This window comes from Alexandromys fortis, unplaced genomic scaffold (genome assembly GCF_014885135.2).
Source record: "Alexandromys fortis isolate MF-2015 unplaced genomic scaffold, M_Fortis_MF-2015_v1.1 scaffold_239, whole genome shotgun sequence".
Lineage (NCBI taxonomy): Eukaryota > Metazoa > Chordata > Mammalia > Rodentia > Cricetidae > Alexandromys > Alexandromys fortis.
In genome coordinates, this window is record NW_026068120.1 from 1,710,972 (window position 1) to 1,732,289 (window position 21,318).

General features: G+C 43.7%; 1 protein-coding gene across 3 annotated transcripts in view; it reads right to left on the reverse strand.

The window, feature by feature from the left end:
- The window catches only part of Fgd4 (FYVE, RhoGEF and PH domain containing 4), a 146,190-nt gene that overhangs the window by 124,188 nt on the left and 684 nt on the right, over nt 1-21,318 (reverse strand). The window contains exon 2 of one of the 3 annotated variants that reach the window (XM_050125141.1): nt 17,095-17,210. The exons of the other annotated variants lie outside the window; for them this stretch is intronic. The gene's annotated coding sequence lies outside the window, so the exon portion shown is untranslated. The remainder of the gene's footprint in view (nt 1-17,094; nt 17,211-21,318) is intronic. 3 annotated transcript variants of the gene reach the window in all.

Genomic DNA, 21,318 nt, shown 5'->3' on the forward strand with positions numbered 1-21,318 from the left:
CTTCATAAAACCAGATATAACTCTAACCAAAGCAATTATGACCAATCTAACCACATAAGTTTAAATTCCACAGTGGTTTAGGACCCAAAATTTCAATCAGTTTGTTCCAATGCAACAATTCATAAACCCCAAAGTTAGGAGGCTAAATACAAAACTTCAGGGAAGGAGAAACTCAGAAGCAGCATCATAGTCCATGTCCTCACACGAAGAGCACTGTCAGAAGCTGCTGAACTCGACTGGCAGACACCCCTGTAAACATTCTCACCATGAGGCTGTCTCGGACCCATTTACAGTAAGGGCCACAGCCCACCCACAGACAGCTCCCGACCAGACACTCATGGTTCTGTTTTTCTTGTTATACTTTCTGTTTAAGCCTGACAAACTGCTTTCTACATCATGAGGTCCTCTTCATAACCCAATTCTTCAACCCTTCCTGTTTAATCTGCTTGTAAATTTTAAGTTTCACACAGCCAGGGACCAAGATCACCTTACAGCATCTTGAAACCCAGCATCCACTCACTGAGTTCTCTCCATCTTAATCAGCTGGTTTGCTGTGAGGAAAACGGGAAGAGAACTGGTACTTCCTCAAGGTCATTTCGCCTCAGAAATAGCTTTAGTTAAGGCTTAAGGTCTGTTTGAACTTCCTCTGTGGTAGTGAGCTACCCCTGGAAGGCCAGTCACTAGCAGCAAGCCACACAAAGCCTAGGGTATTGAAAACGTTTCAAACTGACTTCCTTCTCCCCTAAAATCTATCTTCTCCTTTTTCCTATCTTCTATATATGTTTTATTGGGATTTGGAGAAAAAATGTAACTGCTTTGGAAAATAAAGAAATAAAAACTTACTTTTTTTTCTAGACGTGAAACAAGTATTTCAGTTCCTTATTAAAATATTGGACAGCTTCAAAATTACAAGTTACAAATATTTTAATTTGATTTTTGACAGCTTCATATAAGCATGCAGTAGCTTATGAACATATCCCTCCCCTTCCTCCTCCACCTAGCCTCTCTCTGCTTCCATGGCTTAGTTTTGTGTGTGTGCACCTCTTGTGTTCACAATTACAGCAGCACATCCTATCAAGACAGTGTTTCATATGATGCTTCCCCCATCCTTAGGCTGCTAAAATCCCTGCATTTTAGCGGGGATGATACCGATTTGTTAGGGATAAGTGTTCAACACTCATTCATTCTCAACGTTTCAACCAGTTATGAGTCTCTGTACTAACTGTTACCCATTAAAAATGGCAATGCTTTTAAAAATACATATTGAGTACATTTATTTTCTTTAATTTTACTGGGAAAGACCATTACTTCTGGCTTAAAAATTCTAGGCAGATCATTTAAAACTGTGTGAGTACCGACACACGTTACCTGTCTTTACACACAGAGTAAATGACTGTACTTTCTCCGGGGACTGGACTGTTCCGCCTCTGGGAAGTATAATAAGGAACACTTGGAATACACCTCATGTGACTAAGGAACTGAAGTGAATACTATCTTATTTAACTGAGATTTAATATTTTGAATCAGTCAGGTTGTGGTGGTGGTGGTGGCGGCGGCAACAGCGCACACCTTTAATCCCAGTACTTTAATCCCAGGCAGAGGAAGATGGATCTCTGTGAACTCAAGACCAGTGTGGTCTACAGAGCGAGTTCCAGGACAGCCAGGGATACACAGAAAAACAAGAACCAAAAAAAAAAAAAAAAAAAAAAAAATTTAATCAGCACCTGACTAGTGAATAAGAATGACTTGTCTAATGACAACATCTGTCTTTTTAACGTGAAACACTTAACATACTGGAAGGATGCTGCAGAGACAGTCTGGAGAAACTCACTCAGGTTTCTCTCATGGTTATGTCGTCTACGGCTATAGTACACTATCAATATCAAAACTGGTCACTGGCATAGGTGAATGTTCTAGGCCAGTCCACACTGGTGCGATTTTCAGCCAACACGATGAACACACAGCGATCCCACTTCCACAAAGAACGGCTCTTGTTCTCCACGCTCGCTCAGGCCAGCGGCCTTCTCACCTTCTCTAGCCCCTGATGATCACTAATCTGTTGCCCGTCCTATCATTTTGTCATTTACCGAGTTACCTGATTGGAACCATATATGGACTTTGAGGATGCCTTTCTTTCTACGTCTAGCATAATGCCTTCAATAATTATTGGGGGTGCAAGGGCCAAGGGCACAAGACTGCCATGTGTCCTCTTGCACAGGAGTCTTGGCGTGGCTGTGCCACCAGTGGCTTAACTATTCATATTCTAAAGGAGATATGGTTGTCCACAGTCTTTGGCCATTGCAAATAATCGGCATGCCCATTCACACATGAGTGTTTTCATAAAGGTACCTGTCCAGTTTAATATTTCATCTGATACACTTTGAGTGAAATAATGTTTTTATGTTGTTTCCCATTTTCCTTTTACTTTATACTTTTATTTTACTGCTAGGGAATTAAGCCCAAACGTCGCATATGCTGAGCATGAACTCTTTCACTAAGCTACATTGTCGTAGGCAAATTCAGATGATTCAACTTATATGCCTTTGATATTTCAGACCAAGGACTTTTTTCTAAGCCACAGGTAGAAAAATATTTTTCTATGTCTTTTAAAGGTTTATAGTTTAAGCCAGATATGGTGGTATACACTTGCCGTCTAAGCACACAGAAGGCTGGGATCTGAATTTGAACCTAGCCTGGGTTCTACATCAAAATTCTCCCACTAAGAATAATACAGATTTTAGTTTATGTTTACATCAAAGACTTCTTTGACCTAACTTTTGAATGTCTGGGTTTGGTGACTTGATTGTGTGGCTATTTATTTCTTTTATCCTGACAGCAGTTTGCCCTCCCTCCTCCTCTCCCAACCCCCCACATCCCCTCTGCCTATCCCCATTCGCTCCTCCATCTCTATTCAGAAAAGGGCAGGCCTCCCATGAATATTGACAAAACATGGCATATCAAGCTGTAGTAAAACTAAGCAGCTCGCCTTGTATTATAGTAGTGCAAGGCAACGTAGTATGAGGAACAGAGTCTCAAAAGACAGCCCCTGCTCCCACTGTTAGGCGTCCCACAGGAAGACCAAGCTATACAATATAACATATATGCAGAGGCCCCAAGTCAGTCCCATGCAGGCTCCCTGGTTGTTGGTTCAGTTTCTATGAGCTCCTATGAGCCCAGATTAGTTTATTCTGTGGGATTTCTAAGTCCACACACCTATGGACACCTGATTTTTGACAAAGAAGCCAAAATTATACAATGGAAAAAAGAAAGCATCTTCAAGAAATGGCGCTGGCCTAATTGAAAGTTGACATGTAGAAGAATGCCAATAGGTCTGTTATCTATGACCCTGCACAAACTCAGATTTCAGTGGATCAAAGACCGCAACATAAAACCAGATACACTTGTTGTAGGAGGCCGCTTGTTTGTTCCCAGTTGCTCAGCCCCAAAATAATGACACAGAAACCGTATTATTTGCAATACTGACTGGCCAATAGCTTAAGCATATTTCTGGCTAATTCATATCTTAAATTAACCCATCTCCATTAATATGTGAATTGCCATGAGGCTGTGGCTTACTGGATAAAGTGCTGATGTCTATCTCCGGTGGGGCTACATGGCTTCTCCCTGCCTCTGCCTTCTTGCTCCCAGCATTTAGTTTATTTTTCCCCTGCCTAGCTCTGTTCTGCCCTGTTCTGCTATAAGCTCACAGCAGTTTTTTTTAATTCATTAACCAATAAAAGCAACACATAGACAGAAGGATTTCCTACACCATACACTGAACCTGGTAGAAGAGAAAGTGGGGAACAGCCTGGAATGCATTGGCACAGGAGACAACTTCCTGAACAAAAAATGAATAACGTAGATACTATGATACAACAATCAACAATAAATGGGATCTCATGAAACTGAGAAGCTTCTGTAAGACAAAGGACACCATCAATAAGACAAAACAGCAGCCTGCAGAATGAGAAAAGATCTTTACCAACTCCACATCTGATGAGAGCTTATTTACAAAATATAAAAAGAACTCAAAATACTCAAGAACTCAAGATAGACATATAAAAACAAATAATCCAATTTTTAAAAAGGAGTATAGATCTAAACAGGGAATTCTCAACAGAAGAATCTCAAATGGCAGAGAAACATTTTTTTTTTTTTTTAAAAAAGACTCAACATCCTGAGCCAGCAGGGAAATTTCACGTCACCCTTGTCAGAATGACTAAGATCAGAAACACTGATGGCAGCTCATGATGGAGAGGACACGGAGCAAAGGGAACACTCCTCCACAGTTGGCAGAGTGCAAACTTGTACAGCAGCTTTGGAAATCAATATGGTGGTTTCTCAGAAATTTGGTAATCAATCTACCTCAAGTCCCAGCAATAGCACTCTTGGGCATATACTTAAAGGATGCTCAATCATACCACAAGGACATTTACTTAACTATGTTCACAGCAGCTTTATTTGTCATAGCCAGAACCTGGAAACAACCTAGATGCCCCTCGATTGAAGAATGGATAAAGAAAATGTGGCACATCTACACAGTGGCTTATTATTCAGCTGTTAAAAACAATTACACCATGAAATTTACAGGCAAATAGATGGAACTAGAAAAAAATCATCCTGAGTGAGGTAAGCCAGACCCCGAAAGTCGAACATGGTATGCACAGACTCATAAATGGATATTAGCTGTAAAGCAAAGCTAACAGGCTACAATCCACAGACCCAGAGAGGCTAGGTAACAAGGGGGGCTCAAGGAGGACACTAGAATCTCTCTGGGAAGGGGCAATAAAAGAGATTTTGTGGATAGATTTGGTGTAGGTGGGGGTGAGAACATGAGAGATCGGGTGGGGTGGGGGACTACTAAAAGAGACTACTGGGAAAGGAGTCACTTGGGGTCGGAAACCTGGTGCAAGGGAAACTCCTGCAATCCACAAGGACGACCCCAGCTAAGACTCCCAGCAAAAGAGGATATGTAGCCTGATCTGGAAACCTCCTCTGGCCAGGCAAGACTTCCAGTGGCTGATACAACAACCCAGCCACATACCCTTCTACTTATGGTCTGTCCAGCCTATGGGATGTATTGGGGTAAGGGTGGCCTAGAGATTGAGGGAGTGGCCAACCAATGACTGGTCCAGCCTGAGAGCCATGCCACCAGAGGGTGCCCACCCCTGACACTGCCTGGAGTGCCACCACCTGCAGGCTGGGTGGCCCAGAGACCTAGGATAGAATCAAGCATGACTGGAGGGAAAAAATGTAATGATGCCTAGTGATATTCTGTTATACTCATAGATCACTGCCTAGCCCAGCTGTCACCAGAGAGGCTGCACCAACAACTGACAGATGCAGAGACTCACAGTCAAACATTAGGCTGAGCTCAGGGAATCCTGCGGAAGAGAGGGGGAAAGGATTGTAGGAGCCAGAGGGGTCAAGATTGTGTGGTTTTTGATCATGAACGTTTTAGATGACAATATTGTGTCACCAGATCAAAAGGTCACACACACCTCCAAAGTTTATGTTGAAAAGATTGATTTCTTCTATCCTCCCTCCCTTCTTCTCTCCCTTCCTCCCTCTCTTCCTTGGTTCTTTTCTTCCACAGTTCATGGGTATCCATCCAGTGGGAAACAATTTGTGGAACGAATCATCTTTCCTTGTCTTTAATATCTTTCGCAGTTTTTCCTGTGGCAATGTTCCGGGCTCTGTGCTGTTTCCTTTATGTGTCTACCCCTCTTCCAGTGCCAGTTTTGACTCCACCAGAGCCTTAGACACCGACGCTGTGACTCCTCACTCACTACTCTTTATCAAGATAGTTACGTAGTTTCTGCACCAGGAACCCAGCTCCGGGGACCCATAAAAAGACCTAGCATTCAGATTACAGGCACAGGACAAGAACAATCGTGCAGCAAAGGCAGATAAATATTTTCAAGAAAATCAGAGACTACTTCCCAAATTCAGAGAAACAAATGTGTATCCAGGTGCAAGAAGTCCTCAGAACACCAACTAGTCAGGGCCAGAAAAGAAATTCCCCATAACACATGCAAGTTAGAAGGTTAAAAATACAGAACAAAGACAGGGCAATAAACAATGCAAGAAAAAAAGGTCAAGTCGTTTATAAACGAAGGACAGTCGCACAGTTATACTAAGACATACACTCGCCCTGAAATTCTGTGACTAGCCCTCTTGGGCTGAGATACCACTGCTGGCTTTCCGAGCCTGCAGGCCAGCCTGACATACTTGCCCCTCCACTGCCTCCTGGTGGCTGCAGGACTCATAGGCTTGAAGATCAAATACTGCCTTCTGCTTTTCATTCCAGAGCAGAGGAGGGCAGGGCCCAAACACTAGGACTTGCTTGCCCTATGTCCTTCCAAAGCTTGCCTTCACGAAGATAAACTTCATTCATTTCTAGATAACCCTCTAAATCAGAAGCATCCATTTAAAAAAATAATTTTGTTTTTCTTAAACATACGGGTTATGTTGAAGAAAACTTGGAGCACTGATACCTAATGATACTATGGTGCACATCCTGCTGAGACAATGACAAGGGACTGCCGCTGTATGGGTCACCTGTGGGTAACTCTGGAAAGCCTTTGAAGACCCTCCATTGAGCATGACATGGATAATGCAATCCACTGTTACTAAGCAGCAAAGCACCGCTTAGATGCGTCGGTAGCATTCTCTCCCTTACTGCCACCAAATGTCTTACCAAAACTGGGGTGGGGCAGAAGACCGAAGTTGGACCCCGAACACTTTTGCACTTATATTATTTAGAATTCTATCTGCAGTCTAGCCCAGACATCACCATGACCTTGAGCAGCCGTACAGGACACTCAGATTTGGATGTGTCCTGGCCCTTAGCCACCAACCTGGACTCAGGAGACTGATCTGACCCTGGGTATCCTCCTGGCGCTTTTAAAAAGAAATATCTAGAAAACCAAATGTTTCTGTTTTATTTTGCTCCTAGGCTAAACCTGGTTTTGTAGTTCAGCCTGGCCTCAAACTCAAACTCAAAAAAAAAAAATCCTCCTGCCTATGTTTCCCAGAGTGTTGCCACCAAGGGTCATGATGTCCTCTGGGCCCAGGCTACTAATGAAGGCCATTTCAGGGTCTGTGGTCGTATAGCAGCCAGAGTCTGGATTGATATATGGGGCTCCTGTCGCTGCCAAGCGCCGTGAGGATGCCCAGGATCTGATCAGCCACCGGAGTCCAGGTTGGTGGCTAAGGGCCAGAACGCATCCAGATCTGAGCATCCTGTACTGCTGCTACACAAGGTCATGGTGATGTCTGGGCCAGAGCTGCAGCTAAGGGCCATGTAGGGGTCTGTGGCCCTACTGCAGCCAGGGTCTGTGCTGATGTCCAATGCACCCATTACCATTGAAGGCCATGCAGACACCAGAGATCGAGGGCCACATTGGTGTCTCAGGGCCATACTTCCACTGGGGCAATGGTGATATCCAAACCCAGCCACTGTTGAGGACCATGTCTGGGTCCATGGTTCTACAGTGGCTGTGGGTCTGTGCTGAAATCTGGGTCCTGCATTGCTACCAAAGGTCACATAGAGGCCCAAGGATAGGGCTACAACCATTTCCATCTGAGTGATCAGTCCCTCTGCTCAGAGCCAGCCAGGATGTCTACTAGGCCCAAGCTGCTGCTAAGGGTCATGTCAAGGTTCATGATCCAGCTAAAGCTAGAATCTGTGGCCTGTGTAGGAACCATGCAAGATAAAATCAGAAAGTCGTGCTGAGTCAGCTACACCCTTCGCTGGCCCTGGGACAGCTGACCTTCCCTCTCGCTGGACAGTATGGCAAGAGAGCTGGCCCCTGCATGCTGGAGAAATGTCCCCCACTCCTCACCACAGGCCAGGGTGAATGGACCCTGAGAACAAGCTTATAGGGAAGTTGACTCCACCCATTCATCCAAGGTGGGCGGCCCCAGGGGCCTGGACTGACCAGTTTGGTTACTATTCAGGCCCACAGCTAGGTCTTGGGTTGACCCACCCTAGCATCTACCCCATCTAGGACCAGCTGGAGCTGGTAAAGGAACTGGTCCTATGGAACAGTACCCACAAGATCTCCAAGACTAGGGGCAGCCACAGGATATCTCAGAGGAGTTCTGGTTAGGATACCAGAAATCAGAGGCCTTGAACCAGATCAGTGACAGTAAAACTGCTGGGACCAAGAGGTATGCTATTGGGCACACTGAAGCCTCCATTGCCACCAGGATGAATGAAGAGGTGATGGAGAAGCAGGAAAGGAGAAACAAACAGAGTTTTCTGTTGTTGTGGATTTTATTTTTTTTTTGTTGTTGTTGTTGTAGGTTTTTTGTTTGTTTTGTTTTTTATTTTTTGCTTGTTTTTATCTGCTTGATTGCTTACTTTGAATTGTTTCCTTATGTGGGGGTGGGGGCATGGCAGGGATAAGGGAAGGATGGCGGACTGGGAGGTGAACAAAAGTGGGTGTATGATGTGAAACTCCCAAAGAGTCAATAATTTTTTTTTTTAAAAAAAAGCGAGATCTTGATGCATGTGCAGTTGAGAACACGGACAGGTCAAACCCTGGCCTAAGCACTGGTGGCTTCTAGGGCTCCACTCTGCTACCACAGTTACTTAACACTTCACTCCTAACTTGGTATAAATTATTCAATATGCAGAAACCAAAATAAACCCACAATTTTGAAGGTCGCAGTTAAAACTTCCCAAGGATGGAAGTAGTAACAACAAAGCAGAGTTCACATGAATACACACCCACTTTTAAAAACACACAGTGCTCTGAAGTTTCCTCCAGGAAGTATCCCTTACTGTTTTATAGAGTCTCTCGGGGCTCTATAGAGATGCACGGACTCACAATCCACCACTGCTAAAACTCTCAGCAGATTACAAAAAAAAACCTGGTAAGAGCTGTCAGAAGAAATAGGACATTCTGTGGCATTTTTCCAACTTGTGAGAGTGTAAAAGTAGAGAAACCATTTGAAAAGCCTGTTATAAGATTTGAACTCATATGAATCATAAAGAGACATGAAAACCTTTCTTCAAAAGGAGGGAAAAATCAATACACTTCATATTTACATAAGTTATTTTCTTGTTGTTATTTATTTATAAAACAAAATCTCAACATGTATCTCAGTCAGATTTACAACTCCAGCTCATAGTTCAGGTTTCTAAGAGCTGAGGTTACAGGCATGCTCCATCACAATAGACAGCGATTTTAATTGAATATTTGTGAGGTTTTCTCTTATTTCAGGTTTCTAAGCGCTGAGGTCACACTCCATCACATTGGATATCCATTTTAATTACTTGAATATTCGTAGGTTTTCTACATGCCTTTGATTCAAAAATAACTTCCCCAAAGTACTCTTTTTCTATCTAAATATTATATTAACAAAACAAACAAAAGAATATTAGTACCTTGAATATGATGAATAATTTATGAACTTCAGATACAAGAACAAATAACACATACCAGTGACTGCATTTGATTCCTGTGTAGAATTAATATAATCTTACATTAAAACCTTAATAGTAATGATAATGATAAAAATTCAATAGTGATTCTATTAGAAAAAATCAGTCATTTTCTTTGCCTTAGCTACTAGTATTTTCAGATATCATTATTAATATGTCATGAGAAAGAGCTAACATACAAGACTTAAGCTAAAATGTTGTCTTTGCAATATATCCTAACCTTGGGCACTGTGATGAGTAATTCTAATAATGGTATCTAAAACTAGCAAAGGAAGACAAGTCTGTGAGCAATTATCTACCTTAGATTAACCAGAGCTTATGAGCTGTGTTACTATGTTATAATAATATAATACAACATATTAACATGTAGGGGAAGACACCCCTACATGTGAGCTGTATTTTGCGGGCAGGGTGGGAGGAGATAGCCCACTTAAAGCAAGGATCCTTTGCCTGCTTGCCTTCCAGTCTCACTGGTGAGTCCATCGACCCTGTTCTTGCTGGCACTGCTACAGCGGCTGCAGCTGATACTGGAACCAAACTTCTTGGGCCATTGTCTTAGTCACTGCTAACTGCTGTGAATAGACCATGACCAAGGTAACTTGTATAAAAGAAAGCAGTTGCCGGGCGATGGTGGCGCACGCCTTTAATCCCAGCACTCGGGAGGCAGAGGCAGGAGGATCTCTGTGAGTTTGAGGCCAGCCTGATCTACAAGAGCTAGTTCTAGAACAGGCTCTAAAGCTACAGAGAAACCCTGTCTCAAAACAAAAACAAAAACAAAAACAAAAACAAAAACAAAAAAAAAAAAAAAGAAAGAAAGAAAGCAGTTAACTGGGGGCTTTTCAACAGTTTGACAGCGTTAGTTCATGATCATCATGGCAGAAAGCACAAAGGCATGCTGCTGGGGCAGTAGCTGAGAGCTTTACATCCTCATCTGCAGGGAGACAGAGACAGAGACAGAGACAGAGACTGGGCCTGACAGGGGCTTTTGAAAGCACAAATCCCAACCCCAGTGACACACTTCCTCCAACAAGGCCACCCGTCCTAATTCTTTTAGCCCTTCCTAAACAGTTCCATTCCCTAATGACTAGGCATTCAACTATATAAGCCTATGGGGTCATTCACACTCAAAGTACTACAGCAATGCAAAGTGGACTCAAGAGCAGTGGCTCTCCGGCAATCCTCCAGGCTGTCAGCATCAGACTGGGACTCCTGAGAGATGTTTCATGGACTAAGCAGACTCCAGGTTCTCCACCTTGCCAATATAAGCGCAGCTAACATCAGGCAATCCACCTCCATGAAGAGGGCAGTCACTAGAGACACTGAAAATCCATGTTGTGAACTATTTAAAGAGCCAAGCAAGATACATTTATGAGGCTCCTGATTCACTTTTTGTGAACATCAGGGAATTTAGTGGCACAGGATATAATGTTTTCAACGTTTGTAAGAAAGTAAGAAATATAACGATCCCGATTGGTTGTTATGATGGTTAATCTCTTTTGTCAGCCTGACTACATCTGAAATTAACTAAAGTGCCAGCAGTTGGGCACAACTGTGAGGGATTTTTCTGGACTGGATTATCTGAGGTAAGAAGACCCGCCCTAAATCAGGGCCACACCTTCCAGGGGTAACCTACATAAAGGACGTGGGAAAAGAAAGCTCTTGCTTTTTGTCTTCTTGCTCTCCTCTGTCAAGTTCATTCCCTACTAATACTAGAGCCTACTTCAGACACATATCGACAATCAGCTGAGACATCCAGCCTCACAGACTAGCTAACTCCTGGATTCTTGGACTTTCTGTCAGGAAACAGACATCACGGGACTAGTCAGACGATAGCCTGTAATAAGTCTTACATGGATGCAGATTAGATAGATACATAGATAGACAGATTTATTCTATCACTTCCGTTTCTCTAGAAACCCCTGACTACTACAGATTTTGGTTCAGAAGTGGGGCCCTTACTTGATCAGATTAACACATGCCCTGGCATGCAGCTACTGATCTAGCAAATGGTCTTTTCTCCATACCTGCTCACAAAGGCCACCAGAAGCAATCTGCTTTCGTTTGGCAAGGCCAGCAGTATACCTATACAGTTTTACCTCAAGAACATAGGAAATCCCCAGCTGTGTCACAACTTTGTTCACAGGGATCTTGACCATCTGTCCCTCCCACAAACTATCACATTGCTCCACTGTATTGATGGCATTTTGCTGACTGAACCAAGTGAGCAGGAGGTAGCAACCATTTTGGACCCATTGGTAACACATACATATATCAGAGGATGAGAAATAAATCCAACCAAAATTCAAGGGCCTCAGTGAAATTTTTAGGAGTGCAGTGGTATAGAGAGTGCAGAGACATTCTTTCTAAGATGAAGAATAAGGTATTGCACCTGGCACCTCTCACCAGCAATACAGAAGCACAGCCTTTAGTGGCCTAGTTGGATTCTGGAGACAGTACATTCCTTACTTGTGTGAATCACCCTGGCCCATATATCAAGCAACTGGGAAAGCTGCTCGTTTGGAGCCTGGGATAGGAAGGAGAAGGCTCTTCAACAGGTCCACGCAGCTCTACCATTGAACAATATAATTCTGCAGAACTGACGGTACTTGAGGTGTCTCTGGAAGATAGGGATATTGTTTGGAGATACTGGCAGCCCCCACAGGTAATCAGAGAAAAGACCTTTGACGTCTTGGAGCATGGCTCTACCACCATCTGCAGCAAACTATTCTCCATTTGAGAAACAGCTCTTGGCTTGCTATTGGGCCTTAGGAGAAACTGAACATTGACAATGTTACCATGTGACCTGAGCTGCCCATCATGAGCTGGGTGTCACCTGACCCACCAAATCATGAAGTAGGGCGTGCACAGCAGCAATGCATTGTCAAATGGAAGGGGTATAGATGTGATCAGGCCAGAGCAGGCTCTGAGGACACAGCAAGTCACATGAAGAGCTGCCCAAATGCCCTTGGTTTCTACTTCCATTACAATGCCATCTGCTGCCAAGCATGCACCTACAGCCTTGTGGGGTGTGCCCTATGATCTGTTGACTGTGGAGGAGGAGCCTAGGGTTTACAGATGGTTCTATGTGTTATGCAGGCACCATCTAGAAGTAGACAGCTACAGCATTACAACCCCTTTCTCAAAGGGAAATCTTCACAGTGGGCAGAACTTCAGGCAGCACACGTAGTCATACGTTTTGTGTGGAAAAAGAAATGACCAGATGTGATTGTTCACTGATTGACAGGTTGTAGCCAGTGGGTTGGTTATGGACTCAGAAAGAGCATGACTGGAAAGTTGGTGAGAAAGATATCTATAGAAATATATAGATCAATCTCTCCAAATCAGTGAAGGATGCAAGGATACTTCCATTCCATGTAGATGCTCATCAAAAGGTGACCCAGCTGAGGAACCCAGCTCACGGACCAAGTACATAAGATGACCCATTCTGTGGACAGTCAGCCTCTCTCCCAGCCATCCCTGTCAGTGCCCAATGGGCCTATGCACAACGTGGACATGGTGGCGGAGATGGGGTTATGCATGGACTCTCACTCACCAAGGATGACCTGGTGACAGCTGATGCTGAGGGCCAGATCTGCAAATAGTAGAGACCAACACTGAGCCCCAGATATGGTAACATTCCCCAGGGTGACCAGCTAGTGACCTGTTGGCAGATTGACTACATGTGACCACTTTGTTTGTGGACACAACAATGCTTTGCCTATATTGGAATAGATATTTATTCTGGTTATAGATTTGCCTTTCCCACACATAATGCTTCTGTCTGTGGACTCAGAGACCACCTTATCCACTGTCATCATATTCCACACAGCATTGACTCTGACCTAGGAACCCATCACAGCCAAACAAGTGTGCCAGAGGGCCAATGCACAGAGAATCCACTTGTCTTAATATGTTCTTCAAAATCCTTAAGCAGCAGTCCTGATAGAATGATGGAATGGCCTTTAAAGACACAGTTATAGTGCCAATTAGTAACAGTCACATGAAAGCTGGGCAGGGTTCTCCAGAAGCATATGGTTTAAACCAGCACCCAATATATAGTATGGTTTCTCCATCTCTAGGAGTCACATGTCCAGGAATCAAAGGGGTAGGATGGGGAACAGTTTCCCTCCCTATCACCCTTGGTTATCCCCTGGGAAAAATCTTTGCTTCCTGTTTCCACAACCTTAAATTCTGCTGGCCTAGAAGTTTTGGTTCCAGAGGTAGTATGAGAGTTGGAATATGGATGGGACCCATAGGCTCATATTTTTGGATGCTTAGTCATCAGGGAATTGCGCTACTTGAAAAGGTTTAGGAGGTGTGGCCTTATTGGAGGAAATGTGCCACTGGGGAGGGCTTTGAGGTTCCAAAAGCCCAAACCAGGCCCAGTGACTCTTCTTCCTGTTGCCCATGGATCCAGATGTAGGATTCTCAACTCCTTCTCCAGCACCCTGGTTTTCTGCACCCCGCCATATTCCCCATCATGTTGATAATGGACTAGACCTCTGAAATTGTAAGCAAGCGCCAATTAAATGATTTCCTGTATTAGAGTTGCTGTGGTCATGGTGTCTTTTCACAGCAACAGAACACTGACTAAGACAGGACTCTTCCAGGAATGCTGGGCTTGGGACCAATAGAAAGGAAGATAACAGAGTACAAGTTATCTAATAGGTGATATTTGACAGGGGGAGCTCTTTGGGGAGGGGTAAGAGAAATAAATAAAGAAAAAGGAGGGAGGAGAGAAAAATAACAATAGAGATGTCTAATAAAGACATAAGCAATCATACTATCAACTATTACCTAAAAAAAAAAACAACCTATAATATACCTAATTCTACCCATAAATAACACATTAGTTTTAACAAACATTTCTCATCTGGACTAAACAATGCTCTCTTTAAAGACCAAAGGCCACCTAATGAAAACTAGACATAAAAAGTCCAGGGCTGTCCAAGAGACTCCTAAAACATGCAGCCTATGGTTATTGCCTCCAGAGGTAGAAGGTGAGTTCTTATTGCTAAGGATACCATGCACTTCAGAAATAAAAGTCCAGAGGCCACTGAGCCACAGCTGGCCTGAAAGCCTCCTCCTGAAGGAACAGCTTACATGGCACCAGAAGGCAGCACACATCCTGCTCATTCCTAAGCAGCGCAATAAAGAGCAGCGTTTATGTAGGACAAAGTCTTCAAAGCCTGTTTTTAAACCACCCATATAGCGAAAGTAAAAGTGGGAAATCTCAGTGCAGGCTTTCATAAACACTAGGCTCATAAAATCTTGTTTTTAAAGCGCCATATTATGAGTGCTCTATTCATCTGAGGTCCTTCAAGGAAGGGCCAGAGTCTTCATTAAATACTTCCCCTGGCTCTTATTACCCATCTGCGTGATCACAGTTCACCCAGTGGAGCTTTTCCTGCTTCCTGAAGAACCTTTAGACTCCGTTCAGTCGTCCCCCCTCCCCCACTCTTTCCCAGTCAGTTCATGAACACACCCAACACCTGCAGCTGCTGAATGTTACAGGAAAGTCATTCCTGTGGGAACTTACTAACCAATGGTCTTTGCGCCTGTTTCAATTTTCTATGCTTCTATAGAAGATACTCCAGTATACCAACCACGAAACTGACTGAAACACCATTTCAACATATCTGTTACACAACTTGATAGAAAACACTTATATTTTATAATAATGTTTACTTTTATTTAATATAACAAGAATATCCAAATCAGGCATTTTGGTATAAGTCTTTGATCCCAGTACTCAGGAGGCTACACAGAGAAACAAACAAAAAATTTCATACACCGTGGGCTGATCAAGACTGTCACACAACAGTTTAGACCAAGCAACTATTTCAAACATATTTCAAACCAACCCTAAAGTAGGGGAGGAAGAATATTCAAAGGCTTGAAACCATCAAAAAGAGACAGAATTGCAGCTTTCCAAGTCCTCCCCATTTTGCAGGGTGTTCTTTCCTCTGTGTGTCTGCTATGTGTGTGTTTCCTCGCCCCCAGGAAACACCTTCCTGCAACTGCTGAATCCGTGGGGTGTGAGATTTCTCTGCTGCTACTTGTGCATTACAGGTTTTTTTCCTGCTTTTTAATCCTTTAACTGGCAGAGAAAAGTAACCTCATCAAGACCCCTACACCACATCATTTCACGACCCCTAGACTGCCTCCTGCAAAAGGAAACAAATTATATCCTTCCAACCTATAATGACACAAAACATACACTCCAATTCCGAAACAGAGGAATGGGGGCATATTGGGAGAAAGACTGGACTAAAGGAAGACCAAAACCGAGCAGGGCAAGCGTCAGATCCCCTAGTGCGTGCAGTCCTGACATGCGCCACCTCCTGACATTCAGTGTCTGGACTTTAGTTTCAAAGAGCTCTTGTGCTTCACCCTTTGGCTTTGCTGCCCACAAACGTACATTCTTTCCTGGGATGGTTCACTCCCTGTCTGCAGTTCTCCTGGTTAGAATGCTCAGTTCTGGCATCTCCAACATCTTGGGGGCTCCACCAAAACCCAGGCCTAACTTCCATAGTTTCATGAAATGGCCTATCACGGCTTCACCACCGGAACTACACAGCCATGGATTGTCTGGCCTCAGCAGCTCTCTCAAACTGTCGGGGGTAAATTCATGAGGCCCTGTTCTCGTGCATCTTTCATGCCCACAAAGCCTGTCACACATAAACAACACTGCCAACTTGGGGTGGACTCTCACTCCCGTGACTGCATTAGCAGCAGTTTTTGTAGTTAAGGAAATTGCTTTCTGCAAGTAAACATCCCTTAGGCTTTCTCCCTTCACAAGTTGTAGTTTAGCTAAGAGCCGGTCTTACCCTGAAGGCACCTTCCCTATGCAGGAAAAAGCCACTTAGCGGCATATGTTCCTTTTTTCTCCAAACTGTACATTAAGTATCTCTTTTAGCCCCTCTTGCTCTTCACTACAGAACTGCATAGAGTTGTCAGTGATACGCATTCTGTAGGCTCAACATTATTTATGCTGACTTGAAAATTCCTCTGCCAAAGAAGCTAGCATAATTCTTTTTAATTCAGCCTCCCGTGAATTTTTAGGACAAGGGCAGAAAACAGCCAGATTCTTTGCCAAGATATCACGTGTATGTATGTATGGCCTCATGTATGGCCTCTAGACCAGCTGCCAGTAGAAACCTTGCTCTCTCTGAAACCGCTCAAGCTGGGCCTCCATTTCTCCACCTCGGACTTGCAGTCTGGACTATGAGTTCTAAAACCAGTAAGAAAACAGCCTGGAGAGCCAGCTGAGAAACGTAGACTATATTACTAAAAAAAATAATGTCCAGAAAACAGCATCGGCTTCTTGTACCCACTACATACAAGTATTTTCAATGCCTGCAAAGAGGAAGCCTTTCGGGGCAAGGCCGGAAAGACTCAAGGAGCACAGGTTTAGTTGAAAATTCAATCCATCAACTCTTGGAAACTCAAAAAGATTTGGCTCTGGGCAATCGCTAACATTCTTTTATCAGTCAATCAACTTTGTAGAATCTCTACTAACTGGTTAAACTCCACACACAAGATTTTTTTTTCCTGGAAACTTCCGTGTACAACAGAATGTTGTCGTCAATGCAGATACTTCACAGATAACAGGAAAATAAAATAAATGAGCTACTTGCAGTGAGAGTCAGCAGGAACAACACCGAGTAGGAAAGATCTCCTCAACCACAAGACCTTCAGATGCTCCGCTATGGGACAGGAAAAAGAGAAAGGCCCAGAAAAAGCTGGAGAGAGCCTAAAAATAAGATGGTAGAAGTATAAATACACCAGTAGTTACAATATAAATATAATAAAGCCACCTAATAACAAAAATCTTCCAATCTTACACTGTATATATCCCTTAAAATGTATGAATCAAATTATCTTGGGCTAATTTTTTACCAATTTTTTAAATTTTAAAACAATATTTTCTCATTTTACATACCAATCCCAGTTCCTACTTCCTCCCCTCCTCCCTTCCACTTCCTGTCCCTTCCTCCCACCCCACCCCACTCCCACCCATTCCTCAGAGAGGGTGAGGCTTCCCGTGGGGAGTCAACAAAGTCTGGCACATCACTTTAAAGCAGGACCAAAGCCCTCCCCCCATATCTAGGCTAAGGAAGGTATTCCTCCAAAGAGAATGGGCTTCAGAAAGCTAGAACAAGCACTAGGGACAAATCCTGGTCCCACCGCCAGTGGCCCCATCGGCTGCTTCAGTCATATAACTGTCAGTCTGAAGTCAGTGAGCTCCCACTAGCTCAGGTCAGCTGTTTCTGTGGGTGTCCCCGTCATGGTCTTGACACCTCTGCTCAGACTGTCACTCCTCCCTGTCTTCGACTGGACTCCGGAAACTCAGAGCTCATAATCATCCGCTGCTCACCTGTGTGTGTGACGTAGCTTGTTTGTGACCATCAGTGTGGGGTACTTTAGAAATGTGCTAACTAACAGGTCACCAGCTCCCACCAACCCAAGAGCTAAGACTGTCACCAGGTAACACTTGAGACCTATAGCAAAGATGTCACCTGATGTTCCCGCTGTGAATAAGAATTCATGGGAAGAGGCTGTATCCACAATGGTCATGTGACTGATTATCACCAGGAAGAAATCCATCTTGAGAGGGTAAGTAACCAAGTGACTTCATTTCTGTGTGTTTTGTTTTGTTGTTTTCCTTATGTATGATACAGAATCTCACTCTTAGTTCGGACTGACTTGAAACTAGATCACTTTACGGACTTTCAAGGCAGGACCACCTTCTTGCCTCTGCCTCCCATGTGCTGGATTACAGGTCTCAGTAGCACACTTGTCTGTCTTCTAAAACATAGAATATTAATTCAGGGGCTGGAGAGATGGCTTAGTGGTTGAGGGACTGGCTGCTCTTCCAGAGGACCTGAGTTCAATTCTGAGCCCCTACATGGTAGTTCATAACAATCTGGGACTCCAGTTCCAGGGGATCTAATGCCTTCCAGTCTCCTTAGACAGTAGGCAGTCAGGTGGTGCATAAGCAAACATGCCAGCAAAACACCCAGACACACAAAGTAATAAAATTCTTTTTAAAAAATTAAACCATGGATCCACAATTATTAAAATACTCTTTCTATGACAAAAGTCTACCTAGTGTCTTTTACTGTATTAATTCTGAATGCTTCTCAAACACTTCCGTAGGACTGATGAAGACACTGCCTAGAGGAGTTGTAACAGAGCCCCAGGCCAGACATATTCCGGTGTGAGTCCTGGCCACAAATCACCAGTTAGATACTCCAACTAGGGAAGCTCCTTGGGCCTCAATTTCTTCACCTCTAAACAAGCATCATAGTCTCTTCCTACTATGATTTTCGTGAAATAAATTTATGTACATGTGTATTTGTGTATTACAACAAATTTCTTAATTGAAAAAGGCATTCAATCGATAATAGCTACTATAACATGTAGGAGGAGGACAGTCATTTGCTGATACAATAGATACTAAAGAATTTCTTAGTGCCGGATTTCAGGAGACGTAGAGAGAAGTAAAAGGTTCCTTGTTATAATGCTCTCTAGCATGCTTGCTTTGTGCCAGACAACTGACGTGTATAAGCTCACTGCAACCACTCCGTCATTAAGTACCACCGCTTCCACTGTCCAGATCAGGAACCTCATGATGAGCGCTACACAACGCCCAAATTTCTGTCCCAAACACTCCTCTGCTTCACCAGATGAGGACTTGACGCTCAGGCATATGCAAAGGTAGACTTTATAGACTTCGCTTTTTATTATTTTTGACACAAAATAAGTTGCTTTTGAGTTAGAGTCTCAGTCTGTAGCTTATGCTCCCCGTAGATCACAATAGTCCTCACAGCTTGACCTTCCAGCATTCCCACTTGGCCTCTGCTAAGTCCTTGTCTTCTCTGACACGGCTCCTTGTTTAAGAAAAGGAACATTTCTGTGGATAACTGCCCACTCTGACTCACTTCAACTGTGTGGCTTTCACATATAACTCCCTTTCCTGAGAGTTACAGAATACAGGGCACTTCCCAAGAATTTAACTTGGCTTTCTCTTTGATAAAGGACACACTTATTTAATGATGAACAGTTTGATGAGATCAAATAAGAAAGACACATTTGGTTCAAAGGAAGCACACTGAACAGGTTTTCTCCACACTGACCAGCTTGTTCAGAGTGTTTACAGATTGAACAAGGTGGGGTGGCTGTCCAGTGTTCTAGAAAACTTTCTCCTTCCGTTGCTACAGATACTGTTATGTGAAGGGAACAGCCACACCTATTCAGATGTATGTAATTACTTTCCAAAGTTGAAAATAACAAGTAAAATGCTCAGTTCCCTGGAAGGAAGCAGCGCTAAGACAATGTAACAAAACCAGAAAGACAGCCTGCAAGCTGTTTCCTTCTTTTAAAAATACGGTTTTTGACCGTTTGGGGGATGGGGGAACACTCATGAGTATACAACCCACCAGAATCGACTCTCTCCTTCTCTCATGCAGGTACCAAGAGTGGAGCTCAGGGCCTAGGTTGGGCAGTAAGCGCCTAATTTACCTGCTGCGCCGTCTCTACCACCCATAGGCACTCTATTTCTTAAAGGGTCAGAGATGAGATTCTCTTATTTAAAACTTAAAAAAGGAAGAAAGGATAGCTGAGTGGTAGCCTGTTTACCCATGGTGCCCTGAGTTCCATCCTTGTCACTGAAAAAAGCAAGAGAGCAAACAGAACTCCTTCTACAAGCACAGCTGACGTAAGGAAATAATTTCTAGACGATACTGAGCCCCTGCACTCTTGATCAGCTCTGCAAAGCATCTCAAGATAAACCAAGTGACAGCACTTCTCTAACGCTGTAAGGAATCAGCCCAGCATCTGCCCTGAAAAACACCGATGAACAAGATGCCATGACTAAGTACCTGCTTCCAAAATACAGAAGTCTTTTCAAAGCAAGCTTCACTTACTAAGAAAACATTTTCATTCAGATTGGTGAATCAGACCACACTGGAAGAAATCTCAATAATAACATCACCAGTCTCCCAGTTCTGCAGGAAATGAGTGTGGAGGAGTATCCATGACCCAGTTCCTTGTTCGGGAATCTTCTTGCATCACGACCTTATCTAACGCGAGCACACACTTAGAACACACCATCCATCACGATTTTCTGCCGTATACCTTCTACGGCTTTGGGACAAGGACTAGACGGTACATTTACCATCCTCAACACTTAACCACATTTATGTAATCAAAGCTGCGTGCTCAATCATTACAAAATTCGTGAAGGTCAATAACAGAATGGTGAGAAGATTTCTTTTTAAGACTCAGAATTTATAAATGTAAACACTTGTTACTGATATCTGAGTGCCTAACTTTTGCCCTCAGGAAGGTAGGAAGCCTCTTCTGAGAAGAAAACGCCAAGGATCCAACGTCAACTGAAGGAAGGAATTTAGCGAAGCTTAAATAGCAGTATATAGAAAATTAGCTGTATAATTCCTAATAAAACTTTTTATAAAGACACACCTTTACTTTTCAAGAACGGGTCATTTTCTTGCTAAAGAAGCTTTGAGAGAAGGGACAAACTAACTAGGAAGCGCGTCCAACCTGCAATTAACTAACCCAGAGGTTGCTTTCACTTCAGGAGAGAGGGTGCCATCAGCCATCAACGTTGCAGGAGGCTGGCCAAATAGCCCCCTCCTACCCACCCAAGGAACACCCCTACCAGCCCACCCAGACAATGCACACCTTGCCCCCACCACGAACCCCCCCCCGCCCACGGCACGCCCCCGACCAATCCACCCATTCAAGGCGCGCCCCCCAACCCTCTTATCCAAGGCACGCCCACTCACCCAAGGCACGCCCCCCACCAAGCCACTGATCCAAGGCACGCCCCCGCTAGT